The sequence below is a fragment of the Amblyomma maculatum genome, chromosome 11, assembly GCF_055883805.1.
Source record: "Amblyomma maculatum isolate TAMU_Amacu chromosome 11, ASM5588380v1, whole genome shotgun sequence".
Lineage (NCBI taxonomy): Eukaryota > Metazoa > Arthropoda > Arachnida > Ixodida > Ixodidae > Amblyomma > Amblyomma maculatum.
Window position 1 is genome coordinate 21,175,215 of NC_139354.1, and position 27,813 is coordinate 21,203,027.

The 27,813-nt window shown below is 46.1% G+C and overlaps 1 long non-coding RNA gene across 1 annotated transcript; it reads left to right on the forward strand.

Annotated features, from left to right (window-relative positions):
• Positions 1-5,577: 5,577 nt before the first annotated feature.
• Positions 5,578-27,813, forward strand: LOC146173053 (uncharacterized). The gene is made up of 3 exons (XR_014702359.1): positions 5,578-5,844; positions 22,512-22,874; positions 27,486-27,813. It is a non-coding gene; the product is annotated as an uncharacterized LOC146173053 (long non-coding RNA).

Sequence of the window (27,813 nt, forward strand, 5' to 3'; positions counted from 1 at the left end):
GGAAGCAGCTTTGAATAATAAATAAATAATTGGACATACGTGTTTCATTTTTGAACGCATTTTTTTTAGAATATTAAGGAAGAAGGCTCCAAGATGAAGACAACGATGGACATTTGATGGGCCGTCGGCATTGCGACTGAAAATCACGAGTATGACAAGTACATGCTCAATGAGTTATGATTATTATTGGAAGATGATATGGCCAGGCGCTGATTGGTCTGCGGGTTATATATGAAGTTAGGACAACACATGACATGGTCGAGATGGCAGGACCTGTTAGCTTGCGTAGCTCCTTTGATATGAGAGGATAGGATACCCACCGAGGCCCTTGGATAACAAGGCATATATGCTACTCTGACACCGTGAGGTCACGTCCTAAGTTATATGGCTTGGTAAAAGCATATTCATGTCGGGACTGATGTCGGGACTGTGCACATGTGAGACCAGAGCGGAACACACGAGCTGGAATGTGATGAAGGCGGGGGAGGGTCTAGCAGTAATCAGAGTCTCTCCTTCCGGTCCTTCACCGACCATCTGCGCGTGGGTAAAAAAAAGCGCTGTGAACGACGCCAACTTAATTGGTGCAAAGCAAACGGCGGAAGAGGATGCGTGCATCGTCTGCGGCTGGTTGGGCCGAATCACACGCGCCGAGGTGCGCGTTTTCGTTTCAACGACCTGGCCGCCTTCGAGCTATATCGAACTTTGAGGATCACCTTTCACCACGATCTGTGTATGTGGATCGCCCACCAAAAATTTTCTTGACTGCGAGTATATTCTCGTATCTTACTGCCTGTTATATACTGTATGCATTGCTGACTCCCGGGAACAGCTAAGTTTACTTTTGTATTCCTCCTCTTTGTCTCGTGTGCATTCATGTAATTTTGTTGCTAGCCTGCGTACACTCTAAATCTTCTTGTACATGTTTTACGCTGTTTTTTTCATACAAACTATTAACCTCATTGTATATTAGTTCCATTTCGTTCACCGACGCACGTGAACTTGCATGAACTGACCGGCCTTGACCGGCCTCGAGCGGTTGCTTGAGCTTTCCAACTCAAAAAAGGATATCAAACCTTGTTGTGGCTCTAGGAAGAGGGAAAAGAAAATGCACGGGCCTGCTACTGGCTCTGTAGCTGAGCCACTCGTGCGGACAGAGGAGAAAATAGAGAAGAAAGGAAAAAGGAAGAGGGAGCTAGAGAAAGACGCGCGCCGCAACAACAGCCGTCGTCCACCAACGAAGCAGTGGCGGATGCAATGACGGCCTACAAAAGATAAAATTCGGTGGCTGGCTAAACCATGCCGCAAGCGGCGTTGACCTACCGTCTCAGCCCCGTAGGGCCAGGAACTGCCACCCTTCATCCTTCAAACCTTGCTTGAGCTGAATGTCTACCACATTTAAACCTTTCCTTTAAATCTGGGTGCCCTTGTAAATTTTTTTTTCTGAAAGAGATAAAGTCTCAGTTGATGAAATGGTAGAAAGAGAAGAGCGATATACATGGACGCTCCCAGGTGGGCACATTTTGGGAAAACGTCTAACAGGAAAGAGCTGTCAGCTACAGCAAAGTGAACAAAATGGTCGAAGTAAAGACGGAAGCAAGTCGACTGGCTTGCCGAATGACCTTGAAGTTTAAAATTCCCTTGATATCGCACCGGCCACTGAGCCGAAAATTGCTGCGCTGGAAGAATGGCGGGAAGCACGCAAGCGTAGAAATGTTCTAGGTGTAGCAAAAAAGGCCATACTAGCTGAAGGTGTGGTCAGAAGGGCTCCACGAATAAAATAAAAGGCGCAGCTGACGAAACAACACCTTTTTGCATTGATGATAGAGATATTGGGCCTGACTGTGAAGGAGATACTTCCTGTAATCTCCGGTTTGTTGAGCAAATAAAGGGTGCGAGTACTGAGAGACATCGGGTTCAACACAGTGATAACGAGGGCGAGCCTGGCCGGTGGTGGCGATCTCATGGTATATCCTCGTTTACTTCCGTCTCCTGTGTACCCCCTCGATCGATAAGTTCTTGTGCTTTTTGAGGCTCGCGCCAACGTTGACGCCCCTTATGTGAAGAGAAGGATAGGCTGAAGGGCGTGGATGATCCTCTTGTGCTCTTATCAGGCAATGTTCAGGGAGTCAGACCGGTCGTCGACCCGGTTCCGAACATTGGCCCACGTGATGCCTTCCTGAGAACTGGAATTCCTCAGATGAAATGTATGCAAATGTTCACCTGTGTCCCACACTAAAGCAATGTCTAGCAATGCAGCGGAAAAAAAAAACGAGTTCTTATCCCGTGTGGCCCAATCCCGTCATCTTGCCCGCCCCAACACAAAAGCGTGCCAGCAAGACCGCAAGAGTCGCTACGATTCGAAGCATCGCGTGGTCTCTTTTCGTCCTGGTGACGAAGTACTGCTCTATACACCACTGCGCACCCCTGGCCTTAGTGATAAATTTCAGCGCCGCTATGTTGGTCCCTACAAGGTCATCAACCAAACGTCCCCAGTAAACTACCAAGTCACACCAGTTGATCCCCCAGCCGACCGACGCCACCGTGGAACTGAAATTGTTCATGTGACGTAGAAAGACGGGCTAGTTGGTCTTGATAAGTAGAGTGCATATTTTGGCAGCGTAAAATTAAGACAGGACTAAAGGAGAAAGACAACGGACAAACGCTGAACCAGTTGAAGTTCAGCGTTTGTCCCTTGTCTTTCTCCTTTAGTCCTGTCTTAATTTTACGCTGCCAAAATATGCACTCTACTTGTTCATGTATCTCGCTTGAAGCCGTTTGTGCGCTGCGGTACATCGGTTGATTAGGAGCGGCCAGGCTGGCCGCTTCCGACCCCCCGGGCAGATTGTGTGAGCCCTCCACGGATCTTCTTTCATTTGTACATACCATGATCTTCTTCCTCTTGTACATACCATCATCATCGTCCCGCGGCGCCGGCTCCGGCACGCGCTTGGGTTTCGTCCATCGGAATAAAACGCCAAACACGGCATCCCTTGCCTTGCCGTCTCGACCTGACTTTCTTCCACAATATATATATATATATATATATATATATATATATATATATATATATATATATATTCCTGGATTCCAAGGGAAGGAAAGCGTAGCAGGGGGCGGCAGAAAGTTAGGTGGGCGGATGAGGTGAAGAAGTGCGCAGGGGTCAAGTGGATGCAGCTAGCACAGAACCGGGTTAAGTGGAGAAATATGGGAGAGGCCTTCGCCCTGCAGTGGGTATAGTCATGATGATGATGGTGATGGTGATATATATAACATCCCATTACTCAGTTTATTATCAATTGTCTCGCCTACATGCCTCCGTCGTGGGCGCGTGCCATTCTTGAAGGGCACACCAGCCTGGCGTAGTGGCACGCATAATGAAAGTTACCCTGCAAATTCTTCTCGCCCAGAGGCTTTCGCTCAGATGAAAGGTGACGGTAAAGATGGAGGCAACCTCGCTAGGCTAGGGACGCTCTTTGCCCAACTCGCTGAAGCTCTAGCACATTTAAGTTAAGCACCGAGTAGCGATCGTAGGACTTTTCGCCAACAGCAGGCGGTAAATAAACACGGTCATCGGTGCCCTTCGTGAGGCGCTTGGTCTTTTGAGCCTCTAGCAATTATCCACGTTTTCAATGCAACCGGTGATGTTTTCAACGATACGCTGGGCTCGTTAACGCCAGCGTTACTCATCGCGCAGCTCACGCACGGCAGGACGACCGAAAGCTCCGGCTCACACTGGTCTTCCTAATATCCCATGTTGGAACGTAGGATTAATGATTGAGAAACTGGAGGTTTTCTACGCCGATCAAACAGAACATCAGAGTTTTGAGCTTCATGCGTTGGCCCCAGCTGTTATGGCGCTTACCCCGCTCGTACGAGACCAACCAACGTTCAACGTCCTGCTAACCATATGGAATGAAAACGGCAGGGCCTCACTGTCGGACAACACGTAGCAGGTGTCTACTCTGCGACGGGCCTTCAGGTTGTCGGTTTACCTCTTTCAGAGCCCTGAGAATCGTGCGACTGCTGAGCTCCCTCCCCACCCCCTTTCCTTTATCTAATTAGTTTGGTTTTTCGGGAAGTGGAACGCGCCATAGATGAATATATTTGCAAGAAGTTACCAATGAAACAGCTGATCGGCGGATCATAAGCTCAACCTGAAAGGAACCGGTAATCCGTCAGAGAAGGCACCCTGAAGAGATACCTCGTCGTTGGCTTCAGCGCATAGTTGTCTTCTTCATTGTGATGTCAACAACAGAAGACCTCAAGTATTTCGCTTTAACTACCATGTTGGCAAAAAGCAACAACAAAATAAGCTTTATTGACGATTTAATAATGCCAAAGTAGTGCGCATACACCGACGGTGTGCGTGTGAAATGCCGAGTTGGGATTTTTTAGTTTTAACCTTTATCTATTGCAGGTTTCCCGAGTATCTTAGGCTCATCAGCTTTTTTGCGGAATCGCATGCGTTGTTGATCAGGTTATTTTTCATTGTATCTTTGGCAGAACGCAAATGTAAAACAGCTGATCGGCGGATCATAAGCTCCACATGAAGGGAACCCGTAATCCGTCAGAGAAGGCACCCTGAAGAGATACCTCGTCGTTGGCTTCAGCGCATAGTTGTCTTCTTTATTGTAATGTCAACCATAGAAGACATCAAAGATTTTGCTTTAACTACCATGTTGGCAAAAAGCAAAAACAAAATGAGTTTTATTGACAATTTAATAATGCCAAAGTAGTGCGCATTTTTCATTATTTTTCATTGTATCTTTGGCAGAACGCAAATGTAAAACAGCTGATCGGCGGATCATAAGCTCAACATGAAGGGAACCCGTAATCCGTCAGAGAAGGCACCCTGAAGAGATACCTCGTCGTTGGCTTCAGCGCATAGTTGTCTTCTTCATTGTAATGTCAACCATAGAAGACATCAAAGATTTTGCTTTAACTACCATGTTGGCAAAAAGCAAAAACAAAATGAGTTTTATTGACAATTTAATAATGTCAAAGTAGTGCGCATTTTTCATTATTTTTCATTGTATCTTTGGCAGAACGCAAATGTAAAACAGCTGATCGGCGGATCATAAGCTCCACATGAAGGGAACCCGTAATCCGTCAGAGAAGGCACCCTGAAGAGATACCTCGTCGTTGGCTTCAGCGCATAGTTGTCTTCTTCATTGTAATGTCAACCATAGAAGACATCAAAGATTTTGCTTTAACTACCATGTTGGCAAAAAGCAAAAACAAAATGAGTTTTATTGACAATTTAATAATGCCAAAGTAGTGCGCATTTTTCATTATTTTTCATTGTATCTTTGGCAGAACGCAAGTGTAAAACAGCTGATCGGCGGATCATAAGCTCCACATGAAGGGAACCCGTAATCCGTCAGAGAAGGCACCCTGAAGAGATACCTCGTCGTTGGCTTCAGCGCATAGTTGTCTTCTTCATTGTAATGTCAACCATAGAAGACATCAAAGATTTTGCTTTAACTACCATGTTGGCAAAAAGCAAAAACAAAATGAGTTTTATTGACAATTTAATAATGCCAAAGTAGTGCGCATACGCCGACGGTGCGCGTGTAAAATGCCGAGTTTAACCTTTGAAGTTGTAACCTTTCTCTATCGCAGGTTTCCCGAGCCTCTTTTCGGGCTCATAAGCTTTTCTGCGGAGTCGTATGCGTTGTTAATTAGATTATTTTCATTGTATCTCTGGCAGCACGCAAATATAAACTCTTTCCCAATACAACATTAGACTCAGGACGCTTTTCAGGAACACAATTAGTTTAGGCCAAGCGAAGATGCTGAGAGAGGTTTTCCTGGCTTGTTCACTGTGCGCACATATCATCCAAGGTAAGTCGTTTTTCGCACGCAAATATAAACTCTTCCCAATACGACATTAACCTCAGGACGCTTTCCACGAACACAATTAGTTGAGGCCAAGCGAAGATGCTGAGAGAGGTTTTCCTGACTTGTTCACGGTGTGCGCATATCATCCCAGGTAAGTCGTTTTTCGTCCAAGAGGCTTATTTTTCTCCAGTGTTCCATATTACACTGAACACAAATGAAACATTCCATCGGAAACATCGCAACTTTCGGAAACTCCCTTCAACTCAACAATTTTACAGGAACAAATCAGTGAATTGCTTAGGTCGGCTAGCAACAACGACTTGGCTGTGCATAACCAGCTGAAAAGGCGATGCACGATAAAAAGACCACTTTTTCCCTATACTACTGTGTGTGCCTTACCTCTTGCAGCCACGGACGCCGCCGGGGTGGCGCCGTAGCCATTGCGCCACACCGGCGGGGTCCGTGGCTACGGCGCTCGACTACTGTTCCCAAGGACGCGGGATCGAATCCCGGCCTCGGCGACCGCTTTTCGATGGAGGCGAAAAGCAAGGCGTCCGTGTGCTGTGCGATGTCAGTGCACGTTAAAGAACCCCAGGTGGTCGAAATTTCCGGTGTCCTCCACTACGACGTCTTTCATCATAGCCTGAGTCGCTTTGGGACGTTAAACCCCAGAAACCAACCATCTTGTAGCCACGGCTTTGTTATTTGCGGTATTCTTCTCGATGGTGTGCTTGTAAATGCGCTTCGATTTGCGATCTTGATGCCAGCTCCACCACTCGAGCTACCTTCTTTCACTGCGGCCCTTGCTTTTTTTCTTTCTGACAGATCATTGGATTGGGGCCCCTGCATAATATCTGAAAATACGTGTATCGGTTCGAAGACAGCTTTCGTGCCTCAGCAAGGAAGACATTGTAAAACTGGATAATATTGGTCGTTTATCGTGGCAAGCTGATAAGCTAATTCTATCAGGTAATCATTCAATGTTATATTTAGACGCGTAATTATAACTTGATATTGCAGCTGGTCGTTCATAACAGTCGAATAGAATACTCGCTATCTCGCAGTTAGCCGTGTTGTCAAAAACACTTTAGTTAACTGTACAAAAGTGGTTAGACCAACTACCCTGGATATGATCTCGGCTCACACAACAAGAATGTCTCTTGATTTCCTGCGCAGTGACTGTGCCCTCAGTTTATCTTAAAATATTACTTTGTTTTAAATACCAGCCTTACCGTACCTCGCTGATTGAAATAAGCGGCGGGGTTAACCACTGAAAATCATAATCAAAACGCGATACTTAAAACAGCTTTTTTGAACGCACCCAGCCGTATAGGCATATGTCATGCGACGCCCTAGAAGTCGCGGGGCTTTTCTCATCTTAATTGGGAATTATAATGTCACCAGCGCTATTGTTCAGAAAAAGAAAATGACAGGCCGTGCTCTGGAAGAGCATGGTTTTAATGCTCGTTCAAGGAGTTGACCCCACTAACGACTACTTGGATAAAGACAGCATGATGGGCCGGCCAATTCCTAATGTGGACACGTGAAAAGCATCGCTCTTTTTTTTTTTTCCAAACCACATTTTAGGCAAGGTCAACCCCCGATCAATTTTCGAGGTGTCTAAGCCAGAGTTGGATGTGGCCATGTAAACGCTTCGAGGCACTGCGTAATTTATAAGACAGCCCTGCACAGCTTCAATAATGTTTCGCGGTCATGACAACACACAATTCGCCCACCACCTCCTTATCACTGCCTCATTATCTCCGTGCCATTTTTCATCAAATTCCATCAAAATTGTAACGGCAACTGTCCAATCATTTTCCATCGCATTAAAATAACTTGATTTCATCGTAGCATCGCTCACTAACACGTAATATAATAATAATAATAATAATAATTGGTTCACAGGAAGGTAAATGCGCAGTATCTGTCACACTTGCTCTGTGGACACCTGAACCGCGCCATAAGAGGAGGGATGAAGGTGGGAATGAAAGTGGAAAGAGAGAAAGGGGAGCCGTAGTGGAGGGCTACGGAGTAATTTCGACCACCTGGGGATCTTTAACGTGCGCCGACACCGCACAGCACACGGGCGCCAGTGGGCCTGCGTGCCCTGAATTCCTACGCCTGAATAAAGGTTTTCCGTCTGTCAGTCAGAAGTTTTTTGGCAGGGTCCCACACACAACAAGCACATGTCAGAATCTGTCAAACAATTGAAACATAAGCATAAGCAGTCTTTAGAGCATGAACTGACGTTTTGAGATTTTTTTTTAAGCCCCGCCGGGGTGGTGCAGTGGTAAGACGCCCGACTACTGTCCGGAGTTCCCGGGATCGAACCCGAACACGGCGGCTGCGTTTCGATGGAGGCGAAACGAAGTGGCGTCCGTGTGCTGTGCGATGTCAGCGCACGTTAAAGGTCCCCAGGTAGTCGAATTACTCCGAAGCCCTCCACTACGGCTCCCCTTTCTCTCTTTCCACTTTCACTTCCCTTCCTTCCTTCCCTTACGGCGCGGTTCAGGTGTCCACATAGCAAATGTGACAGATACTGCGCCTTTCCTTCCTGTGAACCAATTATCATTATCATTTTTTTTAAATGAAATTCTTCGTTTTGGCAGCAAGACTAGGTTCACTTTTATTATACACGAGACATGGCGCCTGTATGTCGTGGCTGTGAGGTTCTGTAATTGCTTCCCACAAGAAATTCCCGGGTTCGCTCAGACTTGGCAATGTTTTGCCACATCAGGTCATCGGTGGAAATGTGGTTCGTCGGACGTGTGGCGCGCGCGTTGCAGGAAGATGGCACTACTGGATGTAATTCTTAGCAAAAATGTACAACTGAATTTATTTACAGTGCATCCACTTTTTACTGTACGACCAAGGTCGTTACTACTATATGGAATTATCCGGAACGAAATGCCCGACTTAACCCGAAAGAAGACCCCATCCTGTCTGGCCAACTTGTGCCACTCGTAGCAGTTTATCGTCCTTCGGAACGCGGCCAACACAAAGCTCAACCCAGTCCGCGCCTCTAGCTCTCCTTCGACGATCCACCAAGCGTCCCTTCTCAAGTGTCCTTTTAACAGGGATAGCGTTAAAGGCCGCGTTTACCGAAAATCCAGCGTCGGCTTTGGCTTTGTGAGCGAACAATCATGAGCTTGACGCTGTCAGGCGGCAGCTGTCAGCTGACATGTCCGAGCACTAACTGGCTGCCAACTCGGGCCTCTCTTTTCATTTGGAGGGCAATATTGTAATCAGCGTGCCAGGACCCTTACATTGATCGAACTCCTATTGGCCACGCAGGCACGTTGATACGGCTTGGTTAAAGCGGGCAATTATATGCTATCGCGTCATACCCTCAAAGCGGAGCTTAGGTGTTCCCCGTAATTTTCGCGCCCAAGCATCTGCCTAAATCACTTTTCTCGACATGATCTTGGGACTGCCTCAGTGACCAATCGAGAAAGAGTTAATATAAGCCGATCAGCAAGTTTTCTTCCAGCTGAAATGACCAATATAGCACTCTGCTGCTCGCGAGTTTGTTTACTCACCATTGTGTATTTCCATGAATTTGTTTTAGCGCTTCCCCGCGAAGAAAGGACAGCAAGCCTCAATCCCCCAAACAGCAACAAAATAATAGACACTTTTAAATGCCACATCCACCAGCCGTGCGCACAGTACAGATGCACACGGCATGTGTGCTACGCTGGCGAACGGCGAGGTGTGAGAAACAACTAATTAATCATGCCATTTCATTAAAACGGCTCTCAAGTGTTCTTAATTGGCGCTGTACGCCCGTAGCATTCAATGCGCTACACTTGTCAACCGCCCAAGAGCATGCTTTCTTAGAAAAGGGCCATAAATGTCTGCATACGCACAATGCGCGGAGAGCACGACACATAGGCTCCGTCCCTTTGCCTAGCGCGCCTCCTTTCAGGAACCTTGCCTGCGGCACCGTTTTTCTTTACAGCCTGACGATCCTTTGCGAGCAGAGTTTGCCCCAAATGTTTTCGAACAGTCGGACGGTTGGGGCGAGTGCGACTCGAGGAACCGCAAAAGAAAAAAAAAATATCAAGACAAAGACTAAACAGCCTTCGGGGGTGCAGATGTACACGACCCACTACTCAGCAGTCTATAAACTTAACTGGCTCTATTGCGACAAAGATCTTCTTGCTGGGACTTTTTCTTATTTCTTTCCCGTGCGGGGATCACAGACATAAGCATAAGCAGTCTTTAGAGCACGAACTGACGTTTTGAGATTTTTTTTTAAGCCCCGCCGGGGTGGTGCAGTGGTAAGACGCCCGACTACTGTCCGGAGTTCCCGGGTTCGAACCCGACCGCGGCGGCTGCGTTTCGATGGAGGCGAAACGAAGTGGCGTCCGTGTGCTGTGCGATGTCAGCGCACGTTAAAGATCCCCAGGTGGTCGAAATTACTCCGTAGCCCTCCACTACGGCTCCTCTTTCTCTCTTTCCACTTTCACTCCCACCTTCCTCCCTTCCCTTACGGCGCGGTTCGGGTGTCCACAGAGCAAGTGTGACAGTTACTGCGCCTTTCCCTTCCTGTGAACCAATTATTATTATTATTATTATTATTATGTCCCTTGCAATGTATTTACCGTGCGCTGAACTTCATGTATGCTCCTCTCTGCGGCATTTATTTTCACCACTTTAACATATTATTCCATATCCTCCTGAATATACTCACTGCATTTCAATGAACTGATATTTTATTACCTTTGTAGCTATTTACGTTAACTATCATATGCGGCTTCTCTTTTCACATTTAGTTCTCAAAACAATAATAATAATAATTGGTTCACAGGAAGGGAAAGGCACTGTATCTGTCACACTTGCTATGTGGACACTTGAACCGCGCCGTAACGAAAGGGAGGAAGGTTGGAGTGAAAGTGGAAAGAGATAAAGAGGAGTCGTAGTGGAGGGCTACGGAGTAATTTCGACCACCTGGGGATCTTTAACGTGCGCTGACATCGCACAGCACACGGACGCCTTCTTCGTTTCGCCTCCATCGAAACGTAGCCGCCGAGGTCGGATTCGAACCCAGCTAAGGTGGACTGAGAACGTATAGTCAATAGACATTCTGCTGGCGTCTTAAGTCATCCCGGTGTATATATAATGTCTATTGACTATAGGTGGACTGAGAACGTATAGTCAATAGACATTTTTATATGCACCGGGATGACTTAAGACGCCAGCAGAGTCCCACCTTTCTCCCTTTCTTTACGGTGTGGTTCAGGTGTTCAGAGAAAAAATGTGACAGCTACTGCGCCTTTTCTTTCCTGTAAACCAATTAATAATAATAATAATAATAATAATAATAATAATAATAATAATAATAATAATAATAATAATAATAATTGGTTCACAGGAAATAAAAGGCGCAGCATCTGTCACACTTGTTTCTGTGGACACCTGAACCGCGCCGTAGGGGAAGTGAGGGAAGAGAGAAAGGAGAGTCGTAGAAAATCGTGCTATTTAGCTTATCGTGGGCGTCGCAGATGGTTATGGCGGCTCAGGTACTCGTACGAGCCCAACCAATCTTCCATATTCTGCTGTGTTCTCTGGAAAAGACGGCTGCTGGGAGGCACCAAACAAAGCAGGTGGCCGGCTGCGACAACCCTGAACCCGGGCCCTTTTCTTCAATCGTAGCAAATAGTATCCTGCGGCAGTGGAGTTTCACAATGATGGTCGCGTATCACACCTTCACCAACTTGAAGGGTGGTGCGTGGGAAGTGTCGCAGATAATGAAGATAATTATTGTGGCCTTCCGTATGAAGCGGACGATCAACGAAAGCTCAGCGAAAAAAAAATGTGGAAAAAAAAATTGCCGACGATTTCCTAATGCGAAATTTGAGCGCAGCTCGTCAGCTGTTTATTCTTTTTCGGTAGGTTGAGGCAAATATTTCGAGCAAAATATGTATGTACAATTGCAGGCAAACTAAAACTGTCCTACACTTCTGATATGAAGACCTTTCCACTAAGTGGTCGACGAAGCAGAGGAATCCGTGTTACCGCAGCTGTAGTTCACGTCAGTTCTCTAGGTGACGGGGGAGGCACCCTGATGAACGTTTGCGTCGCTGGCGTCAGCGCACTGCTCTCGACATTGCAGCGCTAGCAAACAACGGTGTGATAACTTCGCCTTTGATACATTTTAAAAAATAAAAATAAAATGTGTTTTGCCTAATGCATTTGAATGATGTTGACATTTGTGCACGCAGAGAAAATACGTAAAAGGAAATCGAAACTGAACTTTCGGAGTTCCAGCTTTTTCCTAGAAGGCTTTCCCAGCCTGTTTTCAAGTTCATTTCCTCTGTTTACAAGCCGTGTGTGTGCTTGGTCGGCTTGACTGTAGTGCTTCCGTGGCAGCAAGAGAACATTCTGCCTCTGTCCTCATTCAAGAGCAACAAAGGGACGTTCTTGTGGCATTGTGAGTTTTGCTACATAAAAATGTTGAGAGGAGTTTCTTTGGCTTGTATACTGTACGCGCACATCCTCCGAGGTAAGTCGTTTTAGGACAAGAAGGCTATTTTAGTTTTTTGTAATATTCCAGATAAACCTTAACGAAACGCTTCATCGGAAACATAACAACGTTAGGTAACTCGTTTCAGTCCTTTGGCGAAAATTGGAAACAATTTCATACGAACGTGCAAACATCAAGGGCTTAGGCCTGCTATCAGGAATGAGTGGCTAGCGAAGAAACACAATAACGTAGAATTAAACCCCCTTAATACCTTAGGAGCACACTGTGAAGCTGTGGAAGTGGCAGGTTTACACTGAAACTCTTTACGCTCTTCCCTGTGATTGCTGCGGTGGGTAATGGCAGCTATGCTACACAAGTTCGTTCGGTAGATTATTTTAGATGTTTATGAGGTTATTATGCACCTACCTCGATGCATTGCTTTCTGCGCTCTCTTTATGGTAATTCGACACTGTGCGTACCTTGCCAATAATCGGCAGTGTTAACTAGAACTGGGGTGATTGGTACTAGTAGTAGTATAAAATATATTCGACAAATTGGGTGACTGGATTTCTATTGAGCCCCCGATGCCCATGCTTCGACATTAGGTGAATTAGCTACGCTGCCCCTTGAGGGAACACAAAGAATCACCACAGAGGCAAGACGACAGTGCGTAGTTTAAAACGTCAGCTCTACTTATCGCGCTGCAACTCTCAAGGTCATTCACTCGCGTTTTTGACCTCAAGTCGTCTGAGTGGGATAGAATGGAATGGAAAAAGATATTTTTACAGATTCAATGTGTTAATAATAATTGGTTCAAGAGAAGCCGTAATAGAGGACTACGTAGTAATTTCGACCACCTGGGGATCTTTAACGTGCACTGACATCGCACAGCACACGGACGCCGCTCCGTTTCGCCTCCATCGAAACGCAGCCGCCGAGGTCGGGTTCGAACCCGGGTACTCCGGCACAGTAGTCGAGCGTCTTACCACTGCACCATTCCGGTAAGGCCGATTCGATATGTTAGTGACCGTTTCTGGTCACTTGAGCGCCGTGGTCGATCCTCAGTCCATGATGCCGAGCGTAAGCGCGATTAGTGACGTCACTCCACGTCACCTGCCACGGAGAGGCGCAGTTGCGGCGCTTGCTCGGATGTTCTCCGACATCCCGTCACTAAACGCTTGGTTGCATAACCACGCTTAACTGGGATAAACATCCGCAATTTTATTCTCTATTCCTGACCTTATTCTACGTATAACCCTCGCTCCTATCCAGCAATCATCAGAACGCCTACGTCGATTAGCCATCTCTTCAAGCAGCCCACGCGTCTTCGAAGATAGGAGAACAGAGTACGTCTTTCTTCTCACCTCATAGGGTTACCGCAAAAACAGAAGGAGGTTCCCTCCATTTCTTGATGTCGACTGTTTCTCAACCATTGGTTGAAAAATTATCGCTCGTAAATGAAAACGAAGGATTCCGGCTTCACTGCCCTCAAAGAGCTCTGAAGAAGCCGAGCTTCTGGCGTAGAAATTGGCCGATCATGTGATATTCGACAAGTTCGCTAACACCACAACGGCAGCTGCCAAGAAACGACTTCCATTAACACATTTATGGTTCTTGGGATCTCCAGTGCATTTTGCGCCTCTTCCCGGGATGCATCAGTTGCAGTCGTTTACCTCCCTTTGTTTCTTATGCTGGGCTGGCGCCCGAACATCTGCAAACGAAAGGGATACACACAATGACTACAAATGAACAGAAAAAGTTTCTATGCGCTAGCACGAAGGGAAAAAAAACATTGAAAGAAAAAAAAAACACAAGCTATTCTGGAATATATTTCTAGCACATCAGGCTCTGTTCCATGTTCTCTCCATCCCTTAAACCCTATTTCTATCATACAGCCTGTGCCATTTTTGTTGATTCATTACCTTTATTAATACGTTATTGATACATTGATACATTATTTATACACTGATGCGTCCTCGGCGCTCAGTGACGACTCATCGACCGACGACCACGGGTTCGTACCGGTTGTCACTAAAAAAGTAAAACGCCGACTGCGCCGACTGCGCCGACAAGCCGCCAAGTCGTCCTCATCGCGCACGGCTACGGCCATCACGGCGCGAAGTGCACCAGCACACACGGCCTTATTTGTACCGCAAAATCAGACGGACAACCTGGACCATCCAAACAGACAAGCTACCTCCATGTATTTGAAGAGTCTCGTACCGGGGGCCATCAAAGACGTGAGGATAAATCCTTACAAAAATATCCTTGCCATTGATGTCGCTGAGCGAAGCGCACTCGACAAATTAGCCGCAGTAACCAAACTCGGAAATATCAGCGTTCGCCCTCTTAGTTTCCAGGACAGCGGGACCACGGCTGGCGTCATTTACAACGTTGACATTGGCATCAGTGACGTTGACTTGCATCAGCTGATCAAGGCGGTGACTGATAGCATTACCATAGTCCAAGTTCAGCGCCTTGGAAAGTCAACATGCATCAAATTTACGTTCAAGGGTGACTGTACACCAGCGCATGTTATGGTCGGGCACTTTCGACATTCAGTTTGACCATTCGTGCCTAAACCATTACAATGCAGGAAATGCATGAATATAGGCCACGTGAGCGCTGTGTGTAGCAACCCCACCGTGTGCCTCAGATGTTCAGAAGCACACAGTGCTGATGCCTGCCGAGCGAACGCCTTGAAGTGTACCAACTGCAGTGGCCCCCACGACTCATCTTCGCGAGACTGCCCTCGGCTAAAAACTGAGAGGGCAGTACTGAGGCAAATGATGCGAGATGGTTCCACGCACAGAGAAGACAGTGCAAAGGTGCGATGACGTCGCTCGCACCGAAAACGATCGACAAGGAAGGCAACCACCGTTGAAGAGAAGTGCTCGTTCCCGGCGGACAAACTTGTCCGAGAGGCAATGAAAGGCCTTCCCCTCAGCGATGGGCTGATTAGGGTGGAGGGCATTTACAGCCTTCTTGAGGGAGGGCCTGGAAAAGTCAGACAGGGAGACACAATTAGCGAAAAATGTCCCATCGGTGTGTGGCGCTTTAGAAAATGCATCGGCCGCATCATTGCTCTGAATGCCACTGTGACATGGAACCCAGTACAGCGACAGAAAGGAGCCTGCATCCTCCAGGGCCTGGATTCGAGCTCGTAGGTAACAAGCCGACAACTGGGAGCAGTGGCGTTTGGCCAGGAGATGCAAAGCCAGCCTCGATTCGCACAGGGTGGCAATGGGTCATGGGATCTGGCAGGTCACGAGGTAGTCCGCCGCCAGGTGGAGTCCTGACAATTCGGCTGCAAAAAAAGGCAAGGAGGAGGTCGAGAAAGAAAAGTACAAAAATAAATTTAACACTAGGATCAGCTACATAAACATGCAAGGAGGTAGAAAAAGAGCGAAATGGCTAGAGATAGAGCAGCTGTTGAAGGATGACAAAGTAGTTGTGTACGCTCTTTGCGAGACTCATCTCAGGGATCTAGAAGATCCGCCGTTTATAGAAGGCTACGTCTGGAAAGGGTGCAACAGAACGAGAACGAAAAAAAAGGGTGGAGGGGTAGGTATGTTGATACACCAGGGAACAAATTGGCAAATAATTAAATCATCTTGTAAAGAGCATATCTGGGTATCAGGAACAATTGCCGGCATAAGGACATGGCTAGGTGTAGTTTTTTAGGAACAAGACACCAATGCAGGCAAGGAAACAAGGATCTTGTTCAATGTCTCAGTGACAATATAGGCCAGTTTGGAGACTGGGCCAATATTATTCTGCTGGAGGACATGAACAGCCACATCGACGATCTGGATGGATGCACGGATTGTAACAGTAAGCTAATGCTATATTTCTGTGAGCGACACGATCTAGTTATAGTAAATAGAGAAAAAAAATTTAAAGGCCGAATCACGTGGAAATTCCGCAGCAGGCAGACGACCATTGACTACTGTCTGATGTCGCAGGAAATTTATAGAAAATTCACAAAAATGGAAATAGACGAAGAAGGGGAGTGTAGTCTGGGAAGTGATCATAAACGTATTAGTCTGCAGATGGGGCCCTTGCTGAAAAGAGAAATGGAACTTAGACAAAAAGTAAACGCAAAATTAAACGACGATCAGATAGCAGCAGACAAAGAGGAAGCAATAGAGAGAAGCCCCATGGAAGACTGGGATTATGAACAGGTAGAACTACTCATAAGGAGAAAAATTAGGGAGGTTAAAGTAGCAAACCGCTGGAATGGAAAAAGGAAGCCACGGAGCTGGTGGAATGAGGAAATCAGGGAAGCTATTGAACAACGACGGGCTGCTTCAAGGGAACACCGAGTGGCAAAGAAAGCACAGGTATCTCAGGAGGAAATCGACCAAAAATGGGAATCATATCGACAAAAGAAACTTGAGGTACGGGCCCTCGTCCAAAGTACAATAAGGCAGTCCACAGATCGCTGGATGGCTGACATACACGATGCCTCTAGAGGTGGAGTAAGAAAATTCTGGAACCATATAAGCTGGCTAGGGAAGAAGAATGAAAGAAAGCAGGATCGCATTCAAGATAACGAGGAAAATTGTTTAAAGGGAGACAACGCAGTGAACTACATTACATCAGTTATAGCCGAGTCATTTAAGAGCGACGATGGGGTAATCTCCGCAAATCAGGAAGCAACACAAGGTAGCAGAATACAAAGCAGCTTAGAACTGACCAATCTAAACTAGAAAAAGGCAGAAAAAAATATTCCTAAAAACACATCTACTGGAATAGATGAAATTTCGATCAAGTTGATTAATGAACTTGGTCCAAAAAGTAAGGAAACGTTGTTAAAAGCTCTGGAAACAGTGATAACAAATAAGAAAATTCCGGACAGCTGGCGGCAGAGTAAAATGAATTTGATTTATAAAGGGAAAGCAGAAAGCATGCACATAAAATCCTACAGGCCGATTACCATAACATCTGTTATGTACAGGTTGGCCATGCAGGCGGTGAAATTAAACATGCAAGCATGGGTAGAAAGTAACAAGATACTCGGAGAACTTCAGAATGGCTTTACAAATGGTAGGCGCTTAGATGATAGCCTGTTCGTGCTTACTCAATGCACCAAAATATCTAGAGTGGAAAATAGACCTTTGTATTTGGCCTTCCTGGACATAAACGAGGCGTGTACGACAACTTAAACAGGGAACTCCTATGGAAACATATTAAAAGAAGAAGGTATCGGTTATGAGATAATAGAGTTCCTACAGGAAATATACCGGGATAACAAAGCAGAAATTACATGGGAAGGGATAAGTACGAAAGATGTCATAGTATGCGAAGGATTAAGACAAGGTTGTCCTCTATCACCGATGCTGTTCATGCTTTATATGATAAACCTGGAACGGAGGATATAAGACAGTAACCTAGGTTCTAACCTGTCATATAGATTAGGTGGAAAGGCGGTAGAGCAGCGCCTCCCTGGTTTGATGTATGCAGACGATATTGTACTGCTAGCTGAGAGTCTGGAAGAATTGCAAACTCTAGTTAAGTATTGCGGAGACGAAGGGGACGCTCTAGGCTTCAGTTTTAGCGCATTTAAGTCGGGTCTGATGATTTTCAACGGCTCAACTGATCAGGGTCTTAAAATACAAGGCCATGAAATACCCAGAGTTGCAGAATATAAATATATTGGGGTATGGGTAAACGAAGGATTGGCATACATTGGAAAGCATGAGCAATCACTTAGGCCAAAGGGCGAAGAAATGCTGGGATAATGAAGCATAGGGCATTGTGGGGATACAGCAGGTATGAGGTTTCGAGAGGTATTTGGAAAAGAATTATGGTGCCCGGACTTACTTTCGGAACTGCGGTTTTGTGCCTAAAAGCAGAGGTACAGTCGACATTAGAAATAAATCAGAGAGCCGTTGGACGATTAGCATTAGGTGCCCACAGCAAAACCACAAATGAGGCGGTACAGAGAGATATGGGCTGGGCATCTTTCGAAGTACGGGAAGCTCAGAGTAAAATATTATATGAGGAACGCCTGAGGAAATTGGACAGTAACAGATGGGCAGCTAAAGTATTTAAATACCTGTACCTAAAAGGCGTTGACTCACAATGGAGGAAAAGAACTAGTAAACTAACTAGTAAGTATGCTAGTCACCAGGACGGAGGAATAAAGAGCATTAAGCAACAGGTGAAAAACACAGAAGGTAAAAATTTGATAAATTCGATGGAAAAGAAACAGTGTGTGAAATTATACCGAAAATAGAAAATGCAGATCAGGAAGGAAGATTTCTTTGATAACTCAAGAGGCAGTGCCCTACTTTTTGAAAATAGATCAGGGTGCCTTAGAACACGCAGCTCCAAAAAGAAATTTAGCAATGAAGATGACGCATGTGCTGTATGTGGTAACTTCAGTGAAACAATTATACTCGAATGTAATGGTATCCATCCGGAAGTTGGTGCAGGCGCAGTCCCTGCTCCTGAAGCTCTGGGGTTTAGAGATACCAGTGGCCGGGTGAATAAACCGGCGGTGGAAACTAGCAAAAACCACTGGAAGATTGGTGGCTTAAAAGCAGAGAAGTGACATAATGTTAGTAATGAAGAAACAAAACTTTAATAAATGGAATGATGGTTTAGTTAACCAATCTAAATCAATAATTACAATATAGGGAGAAAAATGAGCATGATAGCTACTGTTACCATCCCGTTTCAAAGAGGACGCTCCTATATTCCATCCATCCATCCATGCACACTGACCGGGAAAGACAGCCTTCAGGAGCTGGAAACCCTATCTGAAGGGCCTTCATAGCCGCGGCAGCGTTGCCCATAGATGGCAGTACCGAGCCGTCGGTTATTAGGAGGGTGCTTCATTTGCCCTCTTCCATGAGGGCAGCCGCCGCCTGGCCAAGGGTAGCAGCAGGGAAGCGGCGCTTTTTGACCCCATCCATGTTTAGGGTGACCTGCAAAGGGGGACGTGTTGGCGGTGAAGGAAGTATCGAGTACCTTGGGGTGGCTCCGGTGAGGTCCGACTAGGCAGCCGTCAGTTTTCCCACCCGTGAGTGCGGGGCACTGCGCAGGCATGCCTGGAGGGCAGCTCGGTAGTTGATTATGAGGGTGGCAGCTCGGGCTGAGGCTCATGCTCCCAATAGATGGACCATTAAGGCCTCCGACTTTGAAGCCGAGAGCTTGAGCCCTTTGGAGAACATTGACTGCTGGATAGAATCGAGGGCTCACTCCAGGGCTTTCTTGGCGGAGACCATCTGTCTCTTTGGTGTTCGAAATCAGAGCCACGTCGTCAGCATAGATAGCAGTCAGGGCTCTATGATGGCGACCGTGTTTGATGGCGCTCGGCAGGCCCGCCATGACCAGGTTGAACAGGAACGGGTGGAGAACATACCCCTGGGGTCACTCCGGTCTTGATGGGGCGAGGTGAGCTGAGGGTCTGTCCAGCCCTAACCTGTAAAGAGCTATGAGAAATGAAGGCCGGTATGCAACGCCGCAGGCTATCTCTGACCGCCAGGTAAGGCCTGATGGACGTGATGGATGATCTCATGTGGTAGGCAGTCAAAGGCTGACTGGACATTCAGGAGGGAGATAAGGGCGACGTCTCCTTGGTGTTTTGCCTCCACCAGGGAAGACACCGCATCCGAGATGGAGTCCGCAGTGCATCTGTGTCTCCGGAAAGTGACTTGGCTTTCTGGGAGAAAGTTCCTCCCCCGGTTGATCCAGAAGAGACGCTCCAGTGCACAGACTCAATGGTCTTGTGGGCAGCTGATGTCAGGGAAACCGGGCGGTAGGACGCGAGGTACTGAGGAGGTTTTTTCGTCTTTAGGACGGGGAACATGATGGTCATGGTTCAGCTCTCAGGAACGATACCGCTCTCTCAGATGCCTCTGAACACCTCCAGGAGGCGGGCATTTTCGGGGGCGTCCAGGTTTCGCAGCATCTGTAAGGTGATCCTATCCGCACCTGTAGCTGTCTGGCTGTCTCTTCTTAGACCAGATGAGGGCCAAGAGAAGCTCGTGGGCGGTGATGGGCTTAGAACACTGGGTAGCAATCTTAGAATACGCCGCAGCAGGATGCTGCAGCATCAAAAACGGTGCTGGGACAGAGAAAAAACACCGCAGCTCTCGCAAGCTGTGCTCCGCTCCTCCGGTACGCTAGAGAGACCTTGAAATCTCTGAAAGCCGTGGTCTGCTGCACGTGCGCCCTTCTCAAGGACACGATGTGAGGAGGACTGAGTCCGTGTGGTGGAATGCATGGCCTGCTCGCTGGTACTCAAAAATTTCTCGCGGCTTCCTCTGTGATCTGTTGAGAGGCGGCCTTGGGCCCTTGTCGGCGTGGGTGAAGATGCCCAGTGCCACGGACAAGATTGCATAGTCTCCCGTCCTTCGTTGTGGATGCCTCTCGATGGTTTCACTTGCGCCGCTTCCTAAGGCGGGCGCGCCTAGAGAGTTGGAAAAGGACCACCGCGGCCTTAAAGGGGCCTTTTAACGTTGTCGCGTTAAATACCTCTCCCAGATTGATCTACGTTAATGGCCCTGGCCGCTGGCACACAGTTTACTAGTTTCCGGTTGAAATTCGCTCCATGGGGGTTAGTGAGTCCGTGAGTCCAGCCGGTGGTGATAGTTTAACTGCCTAATGCATCGACCAGGTAAGCTGACATGCATGCTTTGCCTTGGGTTCCTGTAATGCTTCTGCCTTATGCTGTTTTCTGTTAAGTGCTTTATAACGCACGTCTCAGATGTTGTGCTTGATGTCACACTGTGACGAGTGGAGAGTTGCTTCAGTGCCTCAGGGGCTCATGCGAGATGTTCACCGGCTCGCGATCATTTGTTTGCTCATGCGCGAAAATAGCAGCATGTTTGTGCGAATGAATAAGAGCACAATCAAATAGGCCGTTTCGTTGCTCCGTTTTAGGTGTAATTTGGGTATAGTTTCGAACAAGAATCGCAGTCGACTCTGAATGCGAGAAACAGAAGTTAATACGCAGGTTCGAGACTTGTCGATTGTTATTCAGGTTTCACTGCTTCACTGCTCCACTGCTGTCCCCACGATAGCGCCTTTAAACGTTCAAGAAGTGTAGAGCAAGCAAACTTTCGTTGTGTGTTGTATAATGATTTGCAACACCTTACTCAAAAGAATACCTCGGAGATTGCGCAGAAAATGGTACATATAAAATATAATTGAACTTTAGCCCATTGCAGCTTCTGTTTCAGCTGCGAAGCGTCGGCTGAGGCTGCATGAGACGTGAAATAACTGCAATATGGTCCCTGCTTATTTCCTTTTATTACACAACAGTTCCCATGCAAGCGTTCCCAAAAGTAAAAATAACAAAAGAATGAATATCCCCGGTTATATCCTAGTTTTTTTTTTTTTTTATCTCTCGCGTGATCTTAGTGCTTACCGGAACCGAACTGTATGAGAAAAAATTTAGTGATCAATTTTTCAGCCACTGTAGGTATATTCGGCATCGCGAGTCATGGATACTATTGCTTTGCCCACTTTTCGGAAGAAGAAAAGAAACTCTCAACAGAAATTGTAAAAAAATGCAGAAAATTTCCATAGGAATTGTCGAGTACGCACATCGCACTTTTGGGCGCCTTGAAAACACTTCAGTATTCCATACATATTTCTTGGTACTTACTTCATCATTCACAACTTTTTCTTCTATTCCCCACAGGAATAAATTTTTCATAAAAGCATTGCATCAGCTAAGCCACGGTGCACATGTTCGCATATTGATGTCTTTTCTTTTATCTGAAGCAATTGTTGAATTGCTTGTTCTTCAAGTTTGCGTCTGTGACCGCTTTTGTTTTTTGTTTTTTTTTCAAGTCTCGCATGCCTCTCTCAATCCATAATGCCTCCAGTAAGGGACTAATCTGTCTATAGCGACGACTGGAATCGATGCGAAACAATTTTAGTAGAAGCAGCGCTAGGCGTTTTCTGGATTGTTCTTTTTTTTTTTTTTTTTGTTAACAGAAGTCCGCGTCCTTAATTTCTATGCTGAAATTATCAAGTAATTTTTGTTTAGCCTTGCATGCTTATGTCAGCATCATGCGGTTAGCACATGACAAAGACGATAAATTTTTTTATAGTGCATTTAAACGCCTAGACAAGAAATGTTCCAAGTCCTGCTATCTTGCCCCTCACTATCGAATTCATGCATTGAAATGCATGCACTGAAAGGTTGCTCATGTTCTGACGCTTTTGTGCATGGTTGCAGGCAGCAACGCGGAATCGGAATCCGATCAGAAGGTCGACAAAGTACTCTCTATTATGAACAAAACGATCTACCAGAGAATGCCCCAAGAACCAACGTATCTCTTGAGTGATTTCAAGAACTTTACTGCCAAATCCCTCAGCGCAGCAAATGTAACTTTTGTATCTCTGAATGGACTTGACACACTAAAGAGAACAAACTCGTGCGTCGTCGGCCTAAACAACGAGCGTTGCGAAGTGACATGCGAAGTCGAGTTCTCCAGATTAGATTGCGTCGCATTAGAAGCTTCCGGAGACGCTGGTTCTGGGACTGTGCACAAGTTGAAGGTGCACAGTAGAGGGCTCTTCGAATTCTATTACTCGGCAGGTAAGTAGCTATACTTTAAACTTCTAGACTCAGCTTCGACAAAGCAATTTCTTTTTTCATTGATTTTGCTGCATATCCTTGATTTTGTATTTCAGTGGTTCTTTAAATCTGTATTTTTGTTTGACTTGAGAACACATGAAGAAACAAACCTGTATAGCGTAAAGAAACGGGCATATTTTCTAGAGGCTAAATGAAAGTAGCGAAACGGTTAGAATATATTATGCACAAAAATTCATTTGGAGTTGACGCTTCGTACAGAGCCCGTCCTTTCTCACCACTAGCGTTAAAGGGACCATGAAATAGCTAGAAAGGCCACTGATAACAAAGCCAGCAATTTATTATTAGTTTTTAAAACACCTTTTTTTTTTTTTTTAAATTCGCGGGGTGCTCAGTTCTCGCGTGGTGGTGAGATTTGGAACTATTCTGCCGGGAGCACATAAGATCTAGAGGAACACGCATAAGAAACATAATTACATTAATGGTACGCGCACCGCTTCATTCAAGCCGGTCGTGCCGTGAGCTCATACCTCACAACCACAGAGAGCGATAGGTTGCCATTGGCTGCAGCCAAGACGGCCGCGGCGTCATGGACACACTTCCGGTAGCTGCAAACGTCGTCTACTCGAGTGCTGCGTACACTGAATGCGTGAGCCCCTGAGCTTGACGCTTCGGTTCGCGACGTTAACCGAAAAAAAAAAATGGTGGCGTCTTACTGAAAATGCGCGTCGGCGTCTGAGTGCGAAAAGCGCACGAACTGATCTGATTAAACATCGTACTGAGGGCGCTTTACTTCTGCTTCAGATCATATTGCAGGGGCAGCACATAAAATAAACGGCGTCAACTTTCCAGTACCGACCGACTGCGCAGCAACAGCATACTGTAGACCCATTTCGTCTTTACAGCATCGATAATTTGTGCAGCATGTTGACAATTGAATGGAATATGTGTGTCAAAAAAGGTCTGCCCTCAGCTGCATCGCGAAAGTACACTAATTCGCACCGGTTAAATGCAGTACCATACGCCGCCAGCCGCCAGGTTACTGCAGAAATTCCATCCACCAGCGCTGCGGCCGACGCCACTCCGGCCATGCGCTGCTCCCTGGTTGTCGCAAGGACTTATAGGCCGGGCCCCGGCCGAAACGTCGGAAATAAACCGTTGTTTTCGTTTGTGCGCCCCTACCTCATCTTATACATATTTCTGGATCCTGGAAGACTTTTATGAAATATATATATATATATATATATATATATATATATATATATTGATCGGTCCCCCAATACCCCGCCGGAGTGGCGCAGTGGCTACGGCGCTCGACTGCTGTTCCCAAGGATGTGGGATCGAATCCTGGCTTCGGCGGCCGCTTTTCGATGGAGGCGAAAAGCAATACGCCCGTGTGCGATGTATATATATATATATATATATATATATATATATATATATATATATATATATATATATATATATATATATATATTCCTATGTATTCGATGTATTCATATATATATATATATATATATATATATATATATATATATATATGAAGGAAGGAAGGAAGCCAACAGTCGGCGAGGCCAAGGAAAGCGTTGGGGATGGTACTTTATGTCTTTTTCTTTTTATGTTTACTTGGATAATCACAGAAATTAGTAATGTAATCTTTTTAGGGTAAAGATAAACACAAAGTAGAAGAAAAAACAACGTGCCGATGGTGGGAACCGAACCCACGACCTCCGAATATCGCGTCCAGTGCTCTTCCAACTGAGCTACATCGGCCGCTGTCCCCCCTGCTACTTGCTTGGGTATTTATGTTGTCTGTATACGAACCTTGAGAGTGTTCACCAGCGCCATATATATATATATATATATATATATATATATATATATATATATATATATATATATATATATATATATATATATATATATATATATATATATATATATATATATATATGGAGTGTGCACGGACAAAGTTTGCAACACTTTGGAGGCAACAGAACAATCAGCCGGAGGCAATGGCTTCAGCGCAAGACATGCGCACGGCAGTCCAGCGATGGTGATGGAGTGCCGCACCACTGTACTCCTCAACGTTTTCATTCCACTAGTCTGCGCGAATGGGAAACAGACAAGAGGATTGTAATAAGGCTTGAGGCGGCTAACGTGAAGAATCTTGCGACTATGGCGGCGCTGTTCGAAAGAAGGGATGACTAGCTCGATGAGGTATAGTGGTATAGTTCTCTACTGGTACGTGAGTTCCACGACGCGGTAAGGACCATGTTACTTGGTAGCAAATTTACTGTTGGCATCCACGACTAAACTTGAAACATGTTTGCCGCTGCTGTGCTGATCTTCGCGATAGCCTTGCGTGTCGGAGGTAAACCTGCGAGTAGCTAATAACATTCCTCGGCCTTGTCTGCGATTTCTGACGGAGAAGTATACTCAGAGGCATCTTGATGGTATGGCGAAATCGTGTCGAGGGCACAAGATGGTTCACCTCTGTTTAAGAGAACAAGGGCGAAAAGCCAGCTGTTGCTTAGTTGGCAGTGTTGTACGGGAACGTTAGAAATTACAGAGTGGCTTGTTGGGCGAGTTGGTTGAACATGATTTTATAACAGCGCCAGGACACAGACAGATGGAAAGAGACAAACACAAACGTGTGTTTGTCTCTATCTGTCCGTGTTCTAGAGCTATTTTAAAAAATTTTACAAATGACAGTATCTAGTCCCTATTCCAGCGCCCAGAATCAGATGCATAATACAGAACGAAACCAAGGATTCAGTTGGACCTCTCTTTGCTGCTGCTCGTTGGCTGGTGGTCGCCTGTAGTCGCTTGATGAATGAATCTGCAAGCTGATATAAGCGCTTGGACGACACCGAAGAGAAGAAATGACCGTCGCCTATGGCTGTCACTGCCGGAAGTGCGAATGTCTAGCCGTAACGGGTCACGTGATCGACGACGACGGTGACCCGTCGATTACCAGCGGGAATATTCAGGGCAGAGGACAGTAAATGTCAAAAACCCCGCCGGGGTGGCGCAGTGGTTAAGGCGCTAGACTACTGTACCCAAGGACGCGGGATCGAATCCCGGCCTCGGCGGCAGCTTTCCGATGGAGGCGAAAAGCAAGGCGCCCGTGTGCTGTACGATGTCAGTGCACGTTAAAGAACCCCAGGTGGTCGAAATTTCCGGAGTCCTCCACTACGGCGTCTCTCACAGCCTGAGTCGCTTTGGGACGTTAAACCCCACAAACCAACCAACCAGTAAATGTCAAAACCCATGTGATCAAAAGGGTGAACAGGGCATGCTGGTCGCCAACTGGGCGCCAATATGGAGCGAGTTCTCGCGGCGATACGCACTGCTCTAGTTACAGAACGGACGAGAACACAGTACTTCAAACACAACAACAACAAATTGTATAAAACAAGAATACAACATCTACAACCCACGCTTTTCACTCAATTTTTAAAATCCCTCTCTCTCTCTCTCTGATTCCCGGCGTCAGTCGTCCTTTTTTTATCTAAGCCTGCCTCGGGTTTATCCTGCAACCGCCGCTTACACTGAAAGAGATGCCACATGAAGAGGGAAGGGGAAATGGTTTGCGCTTTATTGTAAACCGGCGCCTATTCACAGCGACCCTCGGCTGTTAATTTCCCCGTAAACAGCGTGATTTGTCCACCTAGCCACCTCCAGCTTCACAGCTGGAGGTGGCTAGATTTAGCACCGAGCGGAGTGATTCTGAGTTTCCCGTTTACAGATCTCATAAAGAAGCAGCTGCCGCCGCGTCGTGGCGACGTCGGCGGAGATAGAGAAAAACTGATCGCTTCCTCCCTCGTTCTGGCATTTTAATCGAAGTGACGTTTTAGTCAGAGGAAGAAGACATGATACAGGCATAACATGTAATGCAAAGGCAAGATAAGAGGTTGTGATTAAGGACTGCAAGATGTATTCCAAGGGAAGGCAAGCATAGCAAGAAGTTGCAGAAAGTCAGGTGGACGAATGAGATTAGGAAGATTGCTGTGATCGAGTAGACTTAGCTATAATGTGGCATAGTTAATGTGAGGGATATGTGTGAGACCTTCGCATTACAGTGTGTATATTCCGGCTGATGATAGCTATACCGGGTCACCTTTGAGTAAGCGGTAGCATTATGATTATAGCAATGAGTATCTGTGTGATTACAGAAACAGAAATTAAGGAAACATTGATCAGGCCGATAGCAATGTACATTCAAGCGAAAGAGGATCCATATGTGGAGACAGCGAGAAAATATATTAACGCTGTCTCATCATAGCCTTAAAAGGAGACCTAAATATGCCCCCCCCCCCCCCCCCCCCATCCGAATCTTGTCTCATCTCACACACAGTGGCGAACAAAATTTGTGAGCCCTCTTGTGGGGGCCCTATAAAGGACGTTCTGTCCGGCACTTGATCAGCTGTTATATTGTTCTAGTGCATTTTCTCACTAGGTAGCTCGTGGTGGGCGGTATTCATCCAGACTGCGAGAGATGCGGCGGGATGTGTACTACAAGCGTAGAAAAACCATCTGCAACAGTTATATGCCTATATCTGCTCAAATATTTACTTACATTTCTCTAAAATGTTTTTTTTTTTCTTTCAGGTTCTGTAGACTCCATCGGATTCGAAAATAATTTTGATTTCAACTTGACTTATTTTTCAATCAATGAGTCGACATCAGTAGTCGTTGGTCAGGATCAATCTACGGACATACCAGTCAGCAATCCTAAGCCTCTGAATGCAAATGACATGGAGCTTTTTCGGCGTTGGCTGATCGCCTTTTTAACATACGGAACATATGGTACCGAACTAAGACGAACCTTCAATGAAACGTTTTACCAAGGTATAAGCGCACCGACGCTGCATAAAAGTTAAATCCTTAATGTAACCTGTATCAAGTTTCCGTGCTGTTTAAAATAAAGTTTATGCAA